Here is a 20,384-nt window from a genome sequence, read left to right on the forward strand (position 1 = left end):
TGAAAATGTGAGTATTCTGTCGAAGATGCCATATATGTTGGCCCTATCAATGAAAAATGAAATCTTAAAAGCTCGTCCCGTTGTTTAGCCTTTTCTCCCAGTCACCTTGTAATTGTTTCTGTGTCGTAAGCAGAAAATGGTAATGCTTCGAGAAACTCATCTCTCCCAAAGAATGGCTCTCTATCACACTCTCACATTCTTCTAAAAGGGAAAAGGGAAGATGAATTTTGCCCATAAAGGCTGTATCACAAGGGCTTTTTATCCTAAATGGCTTTTGGGATTGTTATCTGTGGGAAGTGTGTCCTGCCTCCGTCGTGTTCAATCAAGTGTCCACTTAGCTGTGACTGGGAGTAATTGTTCCCAAGTGGGCCACACGCTGACCTGTTAATGTCTGCAATGACCCTGTAACCTTGTCAGCACGTCTTAGGGAGAAGTTTAAATCATGTGGATCTCCTCTACGCCTTTACCGGGTCAAGTGGGCGTTGGTCCTGAAAGACCACTCTCTTGTAATTGTCCCCAGCAGCATGGGTCAGCTAGGGGTGTTCCCAAAGATCGGGTCTTATTAGATGATGTACTGGACGTTGTATGGGTCGAGCCATTGATCCAATACGGCACCAATATCACATGAAGCAGTTGGCCGTTTTTGCTTGGTCTGATCTCTGACTGGATTTACTGTAAGTCAGATGCTCTGGAAACCTTGTGTACAGTCCCCTGAGGGTATATTTAATGGGCTATGTTAAATAGAAGAAGCTGCTTGAAAGTTGGAAGTTCTGCATTATATGACTTGTTTCAATGACTTGGTACATGTCCAGAGTAGGGCTGCAACTAACGATTATTTTCATAATCGATTAATCTGTCGATTATTTTTTTCGATTAATCGGTTTGTTATTGTTTAGCTATTTAACCTATACGAGTGATGAATACATTTCAGTTAAGAAAAAGAAAAACATAAGAGAATTGTGCAGTTGACTGCAATCTATTTTATTGCACATGAAGACAGTCAGTGGTGTAAAATGAGCTAAACAGTGCAAAATATCAGTCCAGAATAATTTTTTGGCATCAAAATATAAGAGGTAAATTCCATAAAAAATAATGTAGAATTGCTGGGGGTGAGTGTCTTGTTCCCCATGTAGTTGTCCATCGTTGCTTGTTTTTTTCTGCATAAGAAACACAAATAGACTGAAATAAGTACACATATAAAATAAAGCAGCTCACACACTACAACACTAAATCAATATTATATTATTTGAATTAATTAACAATATACAGTGATCATTTATTTTGATAAAAATGTGTTGTGAGGCGTTTTACAGCGTTAGATAGTAAAACAGCCTTTCAATAGTAAAAAAAATTACTTTCTGAATTTCTCCTGTATTTAAAAATTGAAAGCGTACAACTATGCCGCGTTATATTAACCTGGACACAGCTCGTCTGTGTATTTTTCTCTGCGGAGTGGTCCTTTTTTGAATGAGGAACATAGTTATGGGTTTGTGCCGTTTTTCTCTTAACGAGAACATTCTTATAAACAGACGTGCTAAATTTGGCAAGCGCATGATTCACAACACGGAGGAGATTCACGATTGCATCTAATCAATCAGAAGTAGAACAACGTAGACTGACGCGGCAAAAAAACATGTTTAACATCCACTATAACGAACTCAGCTAAAACACTAAGTCCCAAATTTGATCTGCGTGTAGTGATGGACCACTATATTTAGCTTGTTTATTTTCTGTTACTTACCGGGCTGGCTTTTCCTCTGCTGCATCAGCCCCCACATGTTTTCGTCTCAAATGTTCACTTAGGGACGTCGTGCTTCCGTGCCATGCTAGATGGTTTTTGCATATTTTGCAGGTCACCTGTCTTTTCATGGCATCTAGAGTGAAGTGCTCCCATACTCGTGAGGTTTTTGTCCGGGGTTTCTCTTCAGTTTTGTCGCTTCTATTTTTCTTCCGTATTTCTTCTTGTTCCACCATCTCTCACAGCAAGATGAGCGTCAGTAACGAGTTACGTCATGAAAACCGAGGGCACTTATTGGCTCGTTTCTTCTTCTACGGCTCCACTAGTGGATCAGTGGCTCATTACTGCCACACACTGGCGGCAAATTTAACAGCTTGTAACCGATGTCAGATTGTGGTAAAAATAGACTTTATGTGGTAAAATGTGATTATTAAACAACTAATCGATGACTAAAAAAGTTGTTAACTATTTTAATAATCGATTATAGTCAATTAAATCGATTAGTTGTTTCAGCTCTAGTCCAGAGTTTATTGTGTCTCTTGATGGTGTGGCTGAAGATACCTGTTGTGACACCTTTACTCACTAATACAGCTAAATCTATCTGCTTGGGAGAGCCAGAACAGACATTTCATGAATAATATGTGGATTTTGACTCCCAAAAAATGTACTTTATTCATCTCTGTTTCTTCTTTGGTAGAACAGGTTATTGATCGCATCAAATAATTTATTAATATCGATAAAACAAAATCATATTGATCGTTATGAATAATTACCGAAAACTATATAAAAAGTGTAGAAAATAAAAGTGCATCCCTGGCCTTTCTGGAATCTTCTGGAAGCAACAAGACTGAGAAAGTGGTATTCTGAGAATATCATTCCCTCAACGTAACAGGTGAAACACTGTCAAAACTAGGGCTGCACGATATTAGGAAAACCTGCGATATTCGATAACAGTGCTTAATATTGCGATGTCGATATTACTCATGATAAATGAACAAATACTAAAGTATGCAGTGTTGATGTCGTCTGGCGTGTGACGTCTGCTCTGGGTTCAAAGCAAACAAAAATTAATGCATGAATTCCATTACAACATAACATTTTTATTGCAAAAATATGCAGCTGCACCTGCTACTGTATTAGCAGCAAAACAACAAACTGCATGCATGCAGTTTCTCAGTGACCTTAAAACATCACCACCACCATTAAACTTTTCTGATGCTCCAAATACAGAAAAACATCCCTTACCAGGGTTTTTTGAGTAAATAAAAATATCAGAAAATAAGTTTAAATGTTAAATAATAGTTAACATCACTTAAATGCAACAGCAAATTCTCTCCTTGCTACTGAGCATTTTCTCCACTTATGTGGTTATGATATAAGGCTGTTGCTGCTATTGGGAAGTGATCTGTGCTGGGCCAAACTAGGAGAATATTAAGATTTTCCGGCGGGAAAGAGAAAAACAATTGTCTACCTTTCAGAAGAGGAACTGGCAAAAAACTACATGGAAAATATGTGAAAATGTTTGTTTTTAACCCCAAATTGAACAAGTTTACCTAGATCTTAAAAAGCAGCTCAGATGATGAAACTGCAACTATGATTCTGATAACAAGCTAACAAATTGAACTAGCTCCTCTAAGATAACCGGCTAGCAGAGCTTCTGACTGACAGCTTATGTGCAGCAGCAAATCAACTATCCTGATTAACAAGGTTATAAAAGCTCATAAATGAAAAATCACTTTGATGTGTGGGGGGAACTTTTCCAGGCTCTCTTTAGCAGGGTAGGACTGGGAGGAGAGTGCTGTAGCCTTTTAGCTGGAAGCTAACTGGAGCCTGGGGCTAACGTCACCACCCGGTGGAACACTAGCGACATGGAGGTAGGTGGGTTGGTTCACCGGCACGTGTTGGAGTCAGCCCGGTTATTATCAGCTGCTTAACGACACCGAGCGGACTCACGTTCACATTTGAAAGCAGCGCTGATTCCAGAAACCTCAGCACAAAGTGCGTTCGTTAATCTGAGCCAGCATGACGAACAAGGGAAGCGAGCGGCAGCGGAAAGCGGAGGCGGAGCGGAGATAGTGGAATTTTGGGGTAAGGGTCTACGTAGGGGGCAGGCGTATTACATGAATGGACCCATCTGATTGGCTGCATATCAGAGGGGCTACATTTGATTGGTCAAATAATACTTCCGCGTAAAAAACAGAGCTGGTTTACAAAAAGGTGATGTATGACACGGATGGAAATGTTTGAACCAAACATTTATCGCCATTTTTGACGTGCTTTGCGATGGGCCTATCGCACGTCCTGTTATCGCAATGACGATAAATTTTCGATACATTGTGCAACCCTAGTCAAAACAGTACAGTACGTACCAAATAAGCTGTGCTGCAGCATTGCTGTTATCTACCTGTATTTTTACTCCTTTTCCTTCTCTCTCATAAGCATTTCTTCACAATTTGTGTTGCTATAGGCTAACAGGAAGAATAATGACAATGAAAGTGCAAGTATCGTCGTTCGGCCCTCGCAGCTCCACGCCGCTTCGGCCTGGCCGGCAGTCTGGTGCACCCGGGCACGTCCGCTAAACATAAACATCGACCACCCCGACACCAGAAACCGCAAACGGTCTCCTCGTCTGCATCTCACCCTGACTCAGCATCTTCTCTGAGCCCACCATTAAATTACACATCTACCAACTAGGGGATACTCTATCTTTACCCCCCAGAGACCCACGGTTGTAATATTACAACATCAGATTTAAGTATACAAAAATAAACCTTCCCCATTTTTTTTTCTTTTTAAAACCACATTTACATTGCTAATAGGTCCTATTGTTCAGTTATGCAACACTATTGGCTGTTAAAATGTGTAAATAGGCCCGTTTATCTGGCCTCCTAGAACAACTTGTGAAAGGTAAAAAAAAGATTTTGCAGTTGTTTTCTAAATTTGATTTTCTGGGGGTTAACACACTGGTGGTGTGATGACACAGACGAAGTTTAATGCTCTTCAGACCACGTTTTGTGAAGTCATTGAAGGTTATAGTTATCTAGGGGGTGCTGTGACCAACTACAGAAAAATCCCATTTAGGTCAGCTTTGGTTGACAAAGATGGTTTTCTGTTATTTTGGCATCAATCAGACGTTGTGTGCATCATCTAGAGCCAGAAAGCCGAAAGGGGGTGGAGCTACAGGGGTTTGAACCAACAACCACATCAATGTGTTTGGTGCAGTCACGTGATGACACAAGCCAAGTTTAGTGCCATTGTGACCTTGTAGTAGGAAGTAATTAACTCTTAATCTTATCTAGGAGGCGCTGTGACCAATTACATAAAAATCCCATTGAGGTCCTCTTAGGGAGTCAAAGATGGTTTTGTGGTAGTTTGGCATCAATCAGACGTTGCGTGTGCTTTCTAGAGCCAAAGAGCTGAAAGGGGGCGGAGCTAAAGGGATTAGAACCAACAACCACATCAATGTGTTTGGTGCAGTCACGTGATGACACAAGCCAAGTAAAATGCCATTCTGACCTTGTCTTTAGAAGTTGATAAAGTTTGAACCCATCTAGGGGGCGCTGTGACCATTTACAACTAAATCCCATAGAGGGCATCTTTGGTCATGAAAGATGGTTTTCTGTTAATTTGGCATCAACCAACCGTTGCATGGGTCATCTAGAGCCAAAAGGCTGTAAGTGGGCGGAGTTAAAGTGATTTGAACGATTGAGCACATACATGTGCTGATTGCAGTAGTGTGATGACTCCCACCAAGTTTGATATAGTTTGTAGCTTTTTTGCAGAAATTACAAAGGTTTTATTGTATCTAGGGGGCACTATCCCAAATGTAGGAAATATTCCATGAAGAGGTTTGTTGGTTGACAACAATCATTTGTGTGCAGTTTGGTGTGAATTGTATCATGCATGTGTTATTCAGGGCCTAATATCTGTCATGGGGCGGAGCTAAAGCAATATCAACCAATGACCACAGGATTGTGTTGGGTGCCTTTGTGTGATGGCATATAGCAAGTTTGGTGCAGTTGTGACCTTGCCTGTACGAGTTACTACAGTTTTAAACGTATGTAGGGGGCGCTGTGGTGATATTATACAACGTTCACCAACCGTTTGTGCATCGTTGGCTAAAGGGCATGATTGTTGATTGTCATGTTTAGTCTCGTGCAGATCGGAGGCTGTTTGCGGAAGTTACAGTCAAACGTAAGGTCACGGCGTCACGCCAGAATTCGCCATGGCATCAAAGCCCCTCCCTTTCTGGAAAGCTGTCAGAACTGAATGGCCATTACATCATCATGAAGTCAATGCATGACCTTAGTGTCATGTTGACTAAATTAGAGGGGACAAATATGGGCATTTCACCATAAAACAATCAACTTCCTGTTGTCAGGGGGCGGGGCTTAGGTGATGTCAGCTGTCCACATTGTCACTGTCTTGAGATGTGGTCAGTGATCACACAGACAAAGTTTGATATGGATCTGATCATGCACAAGGGAGTTATTACGTCAAGTAATGTAATGGCGAAAGGTCAAAGTTTGAGGCTTAGCCACGCCCACACCATTCAACTTTTGAAAAATCCAACGGTTAAATTTTTTCCCCTATGCCTTAAGAGTATATAGCAGAAGTGTGAAGGCGATTGGTGAAAAGGGCGATGGGGCATCACTCTCCAAACTACGTGTGCGAAAACCACTAAATTGAGTAAAATGGCCGACCTCCTGTGCGACTTTGCACTTGGCTCCAAGAGACTTTTTTTGTAGGTCTTGAGACACCACATCAGTGTACCAAATTTTGTAATACTCAGTCTAAGCATGGCTTGGGGCTGACAGTTTTAATGGTCCTTGGGGGCGCTATTTCTGAAAATAGGCACGCCCACTAACCTATCATGTCCATTGCTATTGGTAGTCCGACTAGGATCACTCACCAGAGAATTTGTAGCAATATCACGATAACTGAGGAAATGAGAGGCAAACATATTTACATGGCGTGATGGCAAAATTTGCCATGCTCCGAAAGCCCCACCTTTTTTTGAACCCTGCCAATACTGGACACCAAGTTACCTCAACTTGTCTACTGCTATTTGCCAGAGATTGCTGGTGATTGGATGAAATGAGTCCAATAGGGAGCTGTGAAAAAAAAAGAATGTCATGGCGACAGGTCAAAGTTTGAGGCTTAGCCATGCCCACACCTTTCAACTTTTGAAAAATCCAACAGTTGAATTGTTTCCTCTATAGCTTAAGAGTATATAGCAGAAGTTTGAAGGTGATCAGTGAAAAGGGTGACGGAGCATCATTCTCCAAACAACGTGTGCAAAAACCACTAAATCGAGTACTTGGACCAAAATGGCCAACCTCCTGTGCGACTTTGCGCTTGGCTCCAAGAGACTTTTTTTGGATTATTTAAGTTAGGGGTGTTTTGTTAGTTGTTTTGGACTTTGGTTCACCCTGAGTTATATTTATCCTCCCTCGCTTTCAGTTAAAATAAAACTTGTAAATAAATATCCTTGTATATAAGTCAAACTGTGGTGTGGTACTTGGGATCTGTGGAAAATGGCAATCCATCTTCATGTTGTGGCCTGCCCCCTCCTAGACGGGTTGTAACATAGGTCCAGAGACACTACATTAGTGTCCCAAATTTCGTAATCCTCAGTCAAAGCATGGCTTGGGGCTGACAATTTTAATGGTCCTAGGGGGAGCTATTTAAGAAAATAGGCCACGCCCACCAGATTGTCACATCAGAATTTTTTGGGAGCCAGACTAGGATCACTCACCAGGAGTTTCATGGCGATATCTTTAGAAATGACAAAATGGGAGGCAAATGTATGGCCACGGCGGTATGCCTGACTTCGCTGTGCCGCCACAGCCCCACCCTCTTTTGAAAATTCCCATAAAGTGACGCCAAGAAACACCCACTTGTCTTGAGTTACCAGCTACAACTTTGTGGTGATAAAGTGATATGGGGCGATTTGGGACCTATCACAGTAAAACTTGACATTTTTGGTCCTGAGGGGGTGGGGCTTGTGTGATGTCGAATGACCACAGAAATTTTTGTAATTATACTCTTTGAGTATGAAGTTATAGCCATTTATATTTTTTGGGCGAGTAGTCGAAATTCGAGGCCTGGCCATGCCACCTCAGCATATACGAAAAGTCAGTTTCATTTTTTCTATTTGATTGCCCATCCCTTCTGAGCAATTTCACACAACTTTCAAGGTGATCAGTAGATGAGATCAATAGTAGATGAGCTCTTCATCAAAAGGTGATATCTTTGTTTTCTGTTTATTAAAGAATATCTTGTGAACTACTGGCTAGATGTTATTGAAAGGCTCAAAAAGTCTTTGTCTGATTGATTCAACGTGGCCTCTACCACTAATGGTTATCAGTAAACAAATGAACAACAACAACTTTATCGCATTTACAGATACTGAGATAAAACATGATGCAGTAGTAGGCGAGAACCAAGAGATGCATTCATTCAAGGTATGATAGGCTTGTATTAATTTGTCTTAGATGGACAAACTACTGCAGTTCACCTTAAGAACTAAATGATGGATAGAGGAATAGATTATGTCAACCTTTTTGTCAGAAAATATAGACTTATCATGGTTTCCCACAGCACTTTATAAGCCTGGCGGGCCGCCAGGCTTTGCTTGCCCACCCGCCAGGCTAAGCGTCACGCCTCGTCCCCCTCCCCGACCCTACCGTGTCTGTTGACACGAACGGCGTAGCGAAACTAGAGCCCTCCATCAGCTGATACTGGTGAGAAACAGCAGCGGAACGTGTTCAACCACCCCACCCCCGCTCTCACAGAGGAGCGTTTTGGGATGGAGCGCGCAACCCCCCCGCCCCGCTCTCACGGAGGAGCGCTGCGGGGCGGAGCGCGCGATCCCCCCTCCCCCCCACGGCTTAAGCCGCCAGGCTTAAAGGGACTTTTCGGACTTTTGAATTTTTATGCTCGCGATTGCCCCCTCAGGCCAAAAGCGTAACGACAGCTTCAATAGTAGGCTCGTGCACGAGGCGCGCATGCTGTACGCGCACACTCCTTAACGAAAATAACAGCTGAGACAGAGCACAGAGCTCTGAGAGCGTCCCGTGTGTGTGTGTGTGTGTGTGTGTGTGTGTGTGTGTGTGTGGCCTGGAGGACAGAATAATACAGCAAATTAATAAAATTATGTGCCTCTATCTCTGCAGCTGCACTTTCTCGTCGGCCGGCCGAATGTGCAGTGTGTGTGTGTGTGTATGTGTGTGTGTGGCCTGGAGGACAGAGGACAGGAGAACACACAGCTAATTAATTAAATCATTTGGTTCTGTACCTTTCTCTTCAGCACAGCCGACAAAGGTTTAAGATGGGTCAGTCCTCCTGCATGCTCAGATCATTCCCTTCCCTTGCTTGAAAAATTGTTCCAAAATGAAAGTTGAACCCACATCTTTTTTATCTGTGAATTCAATGCCGTTTGGCGAGTCTCAAATAAAAATTTGGGCATCTTACTGTAAAAAAATATACCATTAATGTAAAAAAGAATCTCCAAATAAACTATGTTCACATTCGGAATTGAACCCAGGTCTTCTGCATGAGAGTCAGCCATCTTACTAGGTGAGCTAAGGTGCCAGTAACATTTGAGGTATCTGTAACATTTATATCCTTGATGTTAGCTGAAACAACGTCAAACCAAAGAACGGTTCAAAGCGAAAATGGCTATTTTGTTGCTAATTTGCAGGAAATATCTAGAAGAAAGTTCTACAGAAAGTAGCTAAGGGTCCTCAGAAATGTAGCTAGCTTTGTCACTAGGCGTTAGGAACAGCGACAAAGTGGCACTACCTCTCTCTCTGCTGCTAAAGCTACGGATAGCAAACGCTACGGGCGATGCCTGAGCGTGAACACGCATGAAGCAGCCTGCTCGACCCGAGCAGCTCTCTTTTTCTGTGATTTTACAGAAAAACAGGCAATCACAGTAAAAATGCCAGGGCTCATTCTACAGGACCAGGGCATTGCAGGAGAATGTCTGAAGAAGACATTTATTATTTCTATACATGTTTTGGCTGTCAAACTTCCTTATAGTCCCTTTAACTCATTTTCTGGGGGAAACCCTGAACTTATGACACATGAGACTCAACCTCTTAGACTGTCTTGTATCTTTTTTACTCACCTCAGTCATTTATTACAGCTTTTTCTATCATAATTTCTCCTTAGTTAAGTTCAAGCAGCTGCCTTGTGTTAGGTCATTTCAGGGACAAATCAGACCTAGCTGACTGTTCTTTATGAAGCTGGAAGTCTTCAGATGTCCATGTTGTTTTAAAACTCATAAACAGGCTGTGGCTAACACAACTTGTGTAGCTGCTTGGTGAGGAGATCAGAAACTGAGCCAAAATTAAAGTTAATAGAGCAACAAAAGTATTAAAACTACATTTTCAGAGAAGGATTAATGATAGTTGACTAAAACCACTGTGTAGAAATCCTTCACTGTTAAAGGGAATAATTAGTTTTATTGTCTGATTTTATGGACACATAGCATCTTAGTAACCATGTTTTAAAGTTCCAGCTTTTTTCCCAAAATGTTCCATATTAAGAGTTGACAACTTGAGCTTTCTTAACCTTCCCAGTAGAGATGTGAGTTTCAATATTGCATGTGGCAGACGTGGCTATCATGCCCTCTGTTTCCTGGTGGAGGGGGATGGAGACTCTACAGGACAGCCATAAATCCGTGGTGACAGAGGCGCCCTATTAGGATCAGCATATTTTGGAGTTTAATGGCAGGCATGCAAGTGAGTAATCAGAGGGGTTTTATCTGAGGCCGATGGGAGGCCAAGGAATGCTGTCAGACTGTTGAAACTACGGATAAACTAATGGGGTAAGTTGAATTCCAAACTGGTGAATTATGAGACGGTGCTGGTTTGTTGTGTCTGGTTGCTGCTTCACTGTAAAACTGAATTATAGATTGAGTTTTTGACACACTTTTTTATGGAGCAGGCCAATTAGCCGGGAGCTGAATTGTTGTGCTGCTAGGAGCACGAGCCTGAAACATCTCATGGGGCAACGAGCCACACGTGCAGCCGCGACTCTTGTGACAAGGACCGAACCAGACGCCATCAATTCCTCTGCCTCTTTTGCATGATCTGGACTGAATAAGGAAGTCATTAGCATCTTTCCACTTGTTTATCTGGATGCAGATGAATGCTTTTGAGCTTTCACACTAGCTTGTTTGTCCCAGATGTTTTGTAATATGTGTTGCATCATTTATATAAAGTAAAAACTCATATTAAAACAGATGAGGATGTTATTACATTTGAGACCACAAGGATTAAAACACATTATGTTGTAATGGATTCTTTTTACTGTCTTTTTACTTTGTACTGATGCTGTTGTTTACTGTTTCTTGACTGCACCTAAATATTAGTTTTATTTTTTTTGGGTACACGCTCTGTTTTAAGTTGTTTTTTTGAGGTTTAAATGAATTTTTGGTTTTGCATAGAGGTTTCACATATATGATATCAAGGAAATGTCAAATGTTTCCGGCGCAGGCACAGCTTTCATCACAACACCATACCTTCCAATCAGGCACAAACATATCAGACAGCAGTTTCCAACACAAAAAAAAAAAAAAAAACAAGAACATAACTAAAGAGTGTACCAGTTTGCTCAGCACTGGGGGTACACGGTTGTACATTAGCTGTGTTTTCCTCTGAAAGAGAAACAGCTCCCACGTCATCTCCAACCTTTTCTCTAAAAGAGATCATTTTATACCTAAACACAGTCAAAATACACACGTTAGCTATGACCTGACTTGGAACTGGTAGAAAACAATATTAAAAAAAGAAAATACAGAAGGAAGTAAGATGTGAAATGCAAAGTTAGGAGTAGGTATTATTTATTTTTGTAAATGTCATTTAGTCTTGCTAAAGTCTTAATATGTGCCCAGAAAGGCTTGTGCTGTTGTATTTCAATGGGTAACCTAAAACATAACAGAGCTATGGCAGGTGCTGTTCTAGAGTTTTAGAATTAAACGGTAGCTGAAGAAGAGTTAATGTACACAGAGAAAACAAAAGATATCTTGTTTGTGCACAGCAGCCTGTGGTAGTTTTTGACATGTGGTATAATTTATTACAGCCTAACCCCAGTTAGGGGTTGGTAGGGTCCACTTTAGGAGGGTCTGAGTTAATTCTGTTATAAAATATGGGCAATAAATACAACATTTATGATTTGGATAAAAATAAAAAAAACCCAAGACTGTTGTTTGGTCTTTTTGAAGAATCCAAGTCCTAATCCAAGCAACTTTCCCACGATACTCAAAAGATGGTTCCAACTAATCTCACTAAATATTTACACGTCTTTAAGTTTTTTTTAGGACTTCCTTTTAAATCCATATGCTCTTAGTTTTCTCATTGAAAACACATTTTTATTGTCAGTAAGTGCTTTCAGATCTTCTGAGTGCTTGAAATCCTTGAAAAAAAGCTTCTAAATCTCTGATATTTCCAAGTTTTTGAAAGTGCTTGAAACTAACTGAGGTAGTTATAGCCAATAGGACGTGTTTTATAAGAGAAGGAAATGAAATGAAGGTTTTTGTAAATTTACTGTTCATATGTGTGAGTCGTCTCTGATACAAGGCGCCGGAAAATCTTGAACTTGTCTTTAAAATTGCTTAAAGTTATTTTTATATGTAATTTTCCTTCTGTCCGCTACCCATTTAAATATGACAGGAAAGCAGCTTTACACGCATGTAGGCCAGGAGATTCCAGCAGGAATCCGTGTGTCACAGCTGAGTAAAGACTTGTGGGGGACGAAGATCACGTTTGCGTTTGCTGTTTCTAATGTCATCTGGGTAAATGTGGGCTCAGCAGGCCAGGGTAGGGGCTTTCCCCACCTTTCACTTCCTGTTTGTAATTGTTGTATTCTCCCCCCAAGTGTGTCCTCTACAAAGCCTCGACGACCCAGCGCCGAAGACTGAGCTGAACACTGATTGGAGGATGAGGTGCCCGTCGGCCCTGTGCCAGTGATCGGGGTACGTGTCAGCGCCCCCACCACCTTCTTCTCTCGTAGAGATTCATATTTGTTCACACGGGAAATTTCCTCTCCATGTAAATTATAAACGTAAAAAGTTGTAACTGGAGCTCTGTTCAATGGAGGGAATTTTGATTTAGATTTAAACTTAGAAGGTTTGTAACAGGCAGATTTGGTTTCATTTCAAACTGCTTTTCTCATCTCAGACGATACGATCTACCTGCAGTAGTCTTTTTTAACTCGTTAAGTTCGTTAGTAAATATAATCTGTCCTTCTGAACAGGAAACAACGTAGACACTGAGTCAGTTAAACATTTAGATCATTTTAACATCTTAAATGTCAGGATTTCAGCGGCTTACTGTGACTGTCATAAATATTAATAGGGTTGGCTCATTCACACATAAAAAACCTGAGGATGAAAATGACCTTTTGTTGGTGTTTTGTGATCCAAATAGGTAGTTTAAACTATAATTGCATTAATAACGAATATTTTATTCTAAAAAAACTAAATTCTGCAGGAACTAATCATTTGTCTCTTTAAAGGTGCAGTATGTAAGAATATAGTGATATTTTTACAGTGAGAAAATCCCAAAAGTAGGAAGGTTATACTTAAACATATTTCATATCCAGCTGCGTGGGTTGTTGGTTTTTCTCCTGTAACAACAAAGGAAGGAGCGACATAACACTGTTTAGCATCATTCAGTGTGGGGTTGCCGTGTCTCCTGTGAGCTAATACTGCAACGCCGACAATTGTAATTTGACGATGGCCGGCAAAAAGCTCCAGATTTGAAGTGAAGCGGTCGCAGTAACAAAATTTTACTACAGGATGCCGTTTTACTTCATTTCTACATAATACACCTTTAAAACACTGCTATACTTCCCCCTGCCCCCACTAGTCCTCTGTGTTTTGAGCTGCAGACCTTTAACAGGTCCTTAACAGTTCAGCAGCTCTGTCCACAGGTTACATGGAAGCTGGTTCATGGATTAGGACCGACTCTTCCTTTCCGTTATTTTAGTTTTGGGTTAGCTGGTTTCCCTGCAGGCTGTGAGTGAATCTGTCTCAGAGGTGTTTTAGCTGTAAACACCATGGAAGTCATCAGCGTCATGGCTGAACTTTCTCCACGTAAAAACCAAACATTCGAAAGAATAACTGTGACTCGGGTACGTTTATAGATGTATTTCTAGTTTCCGGTTGAATTTATTATTTGAAATGTTTGCAGCAAAGAGTTTTTATTTTCACCAAAACAGGATCTGTTTACAGACCTGTTTTCCTCTCTCTGTCACACTGTCTACAAACGTTACCCCTTAGATTGTACGACAGAAGGATTATAAAAAAGTTAGTTGCTTTGTTTTGCTACATTTTAACCAATCAAAAAATAAATAACTAAATGTTTGTTTCACTGAAATGTCAATAAAGCCAGACATTAAATAACGAGTTATAGTAACTAGCAAATGTGCATCATGTAAATCAGAAGTTTATAAAAATCTGTTTTTTCCCACCAAGTGCCGTCAGCTGCTAGCTGTGTAAATACATCTTAACAGCATTTTACAAATGTTTGTTTTGGTGTGGCCAGGTGCTCAGTGGCCTTGCTGCCCCTCAGCTCACCTCCGTCTGCCCCCCAGTGTCTCGATTGGCTGAACACTTTCTGCACTACAGTCTGGCTGTTTGCCAGCCATGCTGCCGGTGGCTGCTGTGCCCCCTGATCAGAAGAGAATGTGACATTTGTGCAGAGGTAATGGAATCTGCATGCAATTAAATCTCTGACTGTGAAGAAGAGTCTATCTCCTCCCTCCTCCCTCCATCTCCAGCCATTCCCAGCAGCAGGGGGGGGGGGGGTCAGGCTCTATGATGAAACCACCCCAGCAGGCCCCTAGCTCCACTCTCTTTCCCAATTTCTGTGTCAAGTTGTGTTTTTTCATTTTTGCTGCACTAGCCGTGCTTCTATCTGGCAATTAATTACACGAAATGTCCGTTGGAGATGTATTCAAATGCTGTGTAGGATTTAGCTTTGATGGTGTAGGTCCCCACAGCGTGATTTCTGCTACAGGTGACAGTTGTTTTGTTTTGAAAGCTGTTGCAGTCATGTATGTATTTGCGTTTTTGTAGAGGAGACAAAATGGAAGGAAAGGTAATCTGTTTCATGCATGGGTGAGGAGAGGGTCACAGATCTCTGCTCTCCCCCTCTGCTGCCCAGCGACTACACTTAACGCCTCATTTGTGGGCTTTGTGGCCGATGGCTTGAGTCTGAGATCTGTTGCCATAAAAGGCACCTTTTTCCTCTGCTGATGGGGCACTTGCTTGCGGTTTAATACCGGACCCTTCGACTGGCAGTCTCATATCTAATGGATAATGCGTATCCCCATCAGGGCAGCTCATAAACATAAAAACACTCTGCTGCCATTGTGCTTGTTGGGGCTGGCTGAGAGGGACACAGACATGCCATGCAAGCATTTCCCCTTGAACTTGTGTAGGAGTAGTTCCTTCTTCACACTGGGTGGACGGAGGTGCAGGATATCCAGGTCAATGTTTGTCTAAATCCTCCCTTTTTAGTCACACCCTGTGTTGATTTGTCCAAAAGACACAATTCAAGTCCATTCCTGTCCTCTGATCAGCCCCTGGACAGAAATCTCTTTGTTGTTCTAGTTGATTCAAACAAGTTATCTTTCACGTTCTGCTGCTGAATGTGAAAACAAGCTTCAGTTTAACACGTTAAACTCCACTTTCTCACATTGATGTGTATTTTGTCTCAGAAAATGTGAAGGTCGCTTAGTTTTTTTCCTTTTTTCCCCACAGCGAAGAGTTCGTTTGAAATAACAGTCCCTATTTGCTTGTTGTGCTCTGGGTTGTAATAAAACAACACTGCCTTTAACTTTATTCACTGACATCCTGCCCTAATAGTACAAGAGCATGCTTCTGTTGGAGATGTTTTGGAGTCATTTGCGATAAGCAAAAAGGGCTTTGCTTGAGGAAGGAGAGGAAAAGAGGCTTACTCCATTAGTGTCATTCGAACGGGGAATTAGATCAGGCTGACAGATAGATGTGGAAAATTGTTTTAATTGTATAATTATCTCTGGTTAGCCACTTGTGCGGAAAAGTGCTGTGATGTGGGTGAAGGCGAGGGAAGAGCACATTTTGGCCTTTATGTGCTTATGTTGTCTTTGCACAGGAAACGAACAACAATCGGGGGTCCTGAGGATAAAACATAAACACACCCAAATGAGCAGACACTCACACCGCCCCTGGGCAGGCTGAGACGTGCTCAGTGAGATGCTGCCCTTTAAAGTGATGTGTTTGGCCAGTGATTATTCTCCCAAGACAGAGTAGAGGCCTGCAGCTGTCTGATCAAGATGACACAACCTATGCCGAAAACAGCTCACTAAACACCACAGATGTTCTGAAAATGAAAATGGGACAATTCATTAAATTGTTGGGTTATTTACCCACAGCAGATTTCATCACATGGATGTTGTAAAATATTCAGCTGAACTCAAACCCAACAAAACCTTTTGTTTAATAACCAATCAGACACTTTCAGATAATAACAAATCTACTTCATGTGAATAATGTCAGTTTTTTATAGTGTTCCGCTGTTTTTGTCATAAATGAACAGATACTTCAAAAACTCAAATGCCATTAAAGAACATTAAATGTTCTTTAATGGCATTTAATACAAAACCTTATAAAAAAATGATAAAATGAATGAAGCAGAAGATCTTTTAATTAAAATACAAGCTAAATGTGATGAGAACATATTTGTTTTTGAACTGAAGTAAAAAATGTAAAAACATATAACATTTCTTCCTGCTTTCCTGATTTAATGAGTAGTTTTTATGGGTGTTTTGCTCGTTTAAGATACGTTTTGCTTCACTAGTGAATAACTGCAGGTAAAATGATGTTTTGCTGCATTTTTTTTGTTCACAATATTAAAATAAGGGTGGAGGTTTATCGTTTTTCTCCCCTGGTCTGACAGCCGTGCACAAGACAGAGCAGAGAGAGAGAGAAAAAGAGCGACAGAGCGTCCACAATCATGTTTTATAACTAAACGAGACAATCAGCTGAAACAGTTGAGAGATATTTGTTGAAACTTAATCACGGGAAATGTTGTGAGGCCAAGGCTGGGGTCTTCCTTGGAGCAAGCACGGGGCAAGCTGCTAGCACTGACCGCTCATCTGATACCTGTCAATCAAAACTTCACGCTCATAATTGTTCATAATTTCAAGCTTTAATTATATCCAAATGGATGACTTACAAGAAAATCGCCCCCTCAGAGTTGTCATAAAGGTAAACTTGACCCAATACACTGAAATTGGCTTTTTCATCCAGGCTGTAAACATGTTTATTTCTGCTGTAAAGCTGGCAATTTCAAAACAGGAGTCGATGGGAACTTGCTTCTTTCTGGATCCAGCCTCTAGCAGATGAAGGAGGAACTCCAGTTTCTGTCACTTCTGCTGGTTCCACGTTTAGTAGGCGGAGTTTGCCCCTTGGTTACATCTCATATTAGTAATATTCATAGATCTAGCTGCATAATGGTAAAATACTCAGTCCTTAGTGTAATTTTTGTTAATGATCTTTGGACGTAAGACTACTCAGAGGTGGCAGGTTTCGTAAACACAACATTTTTCATTCCAGTTTTGTTTTTTATTCCCTTTCTGAAACTGAAAATCATTGACGTTATAAGTTAAAAAAATCTGATGCAATCCTCAGAAAAGCCACAAAAGAAAAGTAATGTGAATCAGCCCATCTCATCTTAGTGGTTTAAAGCTAATGGACTTGGTTGCACAGTGGGCGGTATACTTTAGGTCATATTGCACATGCTTGTAGTGCAGTTGGAGAATTAGTTTTAACTGGGAAAAAATCATGAAGAACTCTGGTGGACATCCACAAACGGGAGAGAAACAAGACTCTTCTCCAAGGACTGCTGCCTTTTCTGTTTCTTGGTGATATGCTAACAATCTTTTACAAGAAGACACCAGTTGGATGTGTGATCTCACTGGCTTGGATGGTAAAACCAATGGTGTAGGTCTGACCAGTTAATGCACATTAAGTCATTTTCTGAACTGCAAGAAGCAAGGAAGTATTTAACATTTGTACGTTTGTTGAGGTTTTTAATGTGATATTTCAATTTACCATTCGGACAAATAAACAATTTACCATAAGTTGATGTATTCATTTCATTGGTACTAACCCTACACAACACCAGTAGATATGTTACACATCAGCTTACTGGGAACGTCTTAACACTTCATCTGCTAAATTTGCATTGCTGTTTCAATATATCAAGTAATACACGATATATGACCGTAAATAATCTTTTTAACCTTAATAAAGTAGAAAGCGAAGTTAGAATCAAATGTATTTTATGATTTATATCACCAGGTCATATGACATAGTTGCAAAACAACTGTAACTATCCTACTGCATTTTTACTGTCACGAGTTAACTGAATTAAACTGAATAAATCTTTATTATCCCACAAGTGAGGAATTTAGAAGTTACAGAGCTATCATATCGACAGGGAATATAGAAGAATAAGTCAGTTATCTACATACAAAAATATCTTCATAAGCAACTAAAAAACAAACATCAATATGTCAATCAAAAGATGGTAAAAACCGTACCCACAATAAACTGCCCTGTAAAGTCGGAAAGGTGCCAGTAAGAATGACATTTTGCATTTTGGGTGTGAAAGTCTATTTATTTGTTTCTCAGTGCTTATACAGTCTCACACGGTGTTGGCCATGATGGAAGTTAGATTGGCCAATATCCTCTCTTCCCCAACCTGCTTGTTGGACTTCAGTGGACAATCTAGGACAGAACTGGTCCTCTTGACTTGTTTAGTTTCTCCTTGTCCCTTCCTTCAATTGTACCCCTACACCCCCCCCCCCCCCCCCCTCCCGCATAAATGAGAGTGGATACTATCACAGTGTTGTAGAAGGTCCTTGAAAGAGTCTTATTCACCCGGATGGATCTCAGGTGAAGACAACTTAGGCCTAGTCCACACGTAGCCGGGTTTTTTGAAAACGAATATCCGCCCCTCCAAAACTTGCATCCACACCACCTCGTTTAAAAAAAAAAACTCTGTCCACACGTACCCAGATAAAAACGTTGTTAAGGACATGCCAGACCTGTAGGCGGCAGTACTTCCCCCGTTCTTATCTTCGTCCTTTGTCTGTGGTCTTCCGCAAGGAGCAGTAATTCCGCTTGCAAAAACAAACAAGCAGAAAGCGCTTGGACAATTGATGGATCGGGTAGTGACAGAGCGCAGCTCTGAAGGCTTCCATGATGCCGGCTAGTGTAAACACAGGTCGCACACGTGATGTCAGCATTTTTTGTCGCGGAAAGTGACGTTGCGGACCTTAAAACTCCGGTTTTGTCCGTCCACACGCAGACACCCAAAACGGAGAAAACGTAGATCTTCACTTTGGCCGGAGTTTTTAAAAAGATCCGTTTTCGTGTGAAAAAACTCAGTTTTCGTGTAGATGACAGGCCAAAACGTAGAGAAATATCTACGTTTTGGCAGATCCCCGGCTACGTGTGGACAGGGCCTTAGACCCTTTTTGTGGAGTGCAACCCTATTTGTGGACTCGTGCAGTTTGTTGTTTAGGTGAACTTCCAGATATTTGTACTCCAGTGTTTTGATGTACACACCCTTGATGTTCCCTGATGTAATGTGGGGTGAACTTTTACTAAAATCCGTGGTGTATAGGGTAAAGAAGATGAAAGGGGTGAGTACTGTTCCTTGTGGGATACCCCTACGCCACAAACTGCCACCCCAGACAGACATATTCCTGAAGCCTAACATACTGGGGTCTTCTGGTGAGATAGTCATTGATCCATGTAGACAACTGATGGTCTTCTCCCCTGTCCCTTCCTCTTCCCCCTCAATACCAAGAACAAATTTGTACTGAAGACACTGGAGAAGCCAAATAATGTGATTCCTAAAGTTCTCCTGGTGCTCTCCAGTTGAGAGAAGGCCTGATGCAGCAGGTAGATGACCCTTTAAATTTATTTGTGTCAGACTTCTCACCTTGGCTCAATGAAGTGAGCAGTGACGAGGAGTGTAGCGTGTGACAAGACCCAAATGTGGAAGTGCTAGCGATGGGTGACGTCTAACACACAGTTAATCTAGGAAGGCCGGCACAAGCCTCGAAGGGAAATGAGGAATTGGCGACATTCCAGATAGTAAAAGGAACAGGCTTACTGTTAGCAGGTTGCGGATGGTGTAGAGGAGCGTGGGAGCTCTGGAATCGCCTGGCTTGAGTGAGGAGCCGTGGCGATGAAACAGGTTGAGCTGTGGCCATTCGACTGGAACACGATCGGCAGTAACAACCTGGGAGCCACTGGACGAGGTGAGCATGGAAGCTGTAGGCGCGCAACGTGAGGGAGTGAGCTGACACGCTGGAAAAGTAAAAGTTAAGCCAACTCAAAAACACGCTACCGTGCTAGACGCCGTTAACCGACCCGACCCGCGAATGTTAAGGCCTCAATGACCGAGCCCCGATTGTTGTGAGGGACTTCCTAAAATGGGGTGATCATGATGACGTGGAGATGTGGAAACTGGTGCGGGGAATGCTGGGAATTGGAGTTCAGGTGGTGTCTGGTGTAGAGCAGATGACACGAGGACTGGAATTGTGACAATTTGCTTCAATTTCATTCACAATT

General features: G+C 41.5%; 1 protein-coding gene across 22 annotated transcripts in view; it reads left to right on the forward strand.

Moving 5' to 3' along the window:
- The window catches only part of foxp1b (forkhead box P1b), a 243,519-nt gene that overhangs the window by 34,119 nt on the left and 189,016 nt on the right, over positions 1–20,384 (forward strand). For 15 of the 22 annotated variants that reach the window (XM_070549199.1, XM_054748493.2, XM_070549203.1 and 12 more), the window contains exon 3: positions 12,626–12,722. The exons of the other annotated variants lie outside the window; for them this stretch is intronic. The gene's annotated coding sequence lies outside the window, so the exon portion shown is untranslated. The remainder of the gene's footprint in view (positions 1–12,625; positions 12,723–20,384) is intronic. 22 annotated transcript variants of the gene reach the window in all.

The sequence above is a fragment of the Nothobranchius furzeri genome, chromosome 3, assembly GCF_043380555.1.
Source record: "Nothobranchius furzeri strain GRZ-AD chromosome 3, NfurGRZ-RIMD1, whole genome shotgun sequence".
NCBI classification, from domain to species: domain Eukaryota; kingdom Metazoa; phylum Chordata; class Actinopteri; order Cyprinodontiformes; family Nothobranchiidae; genus Nothobranchius; species Nothobranchius furzeri.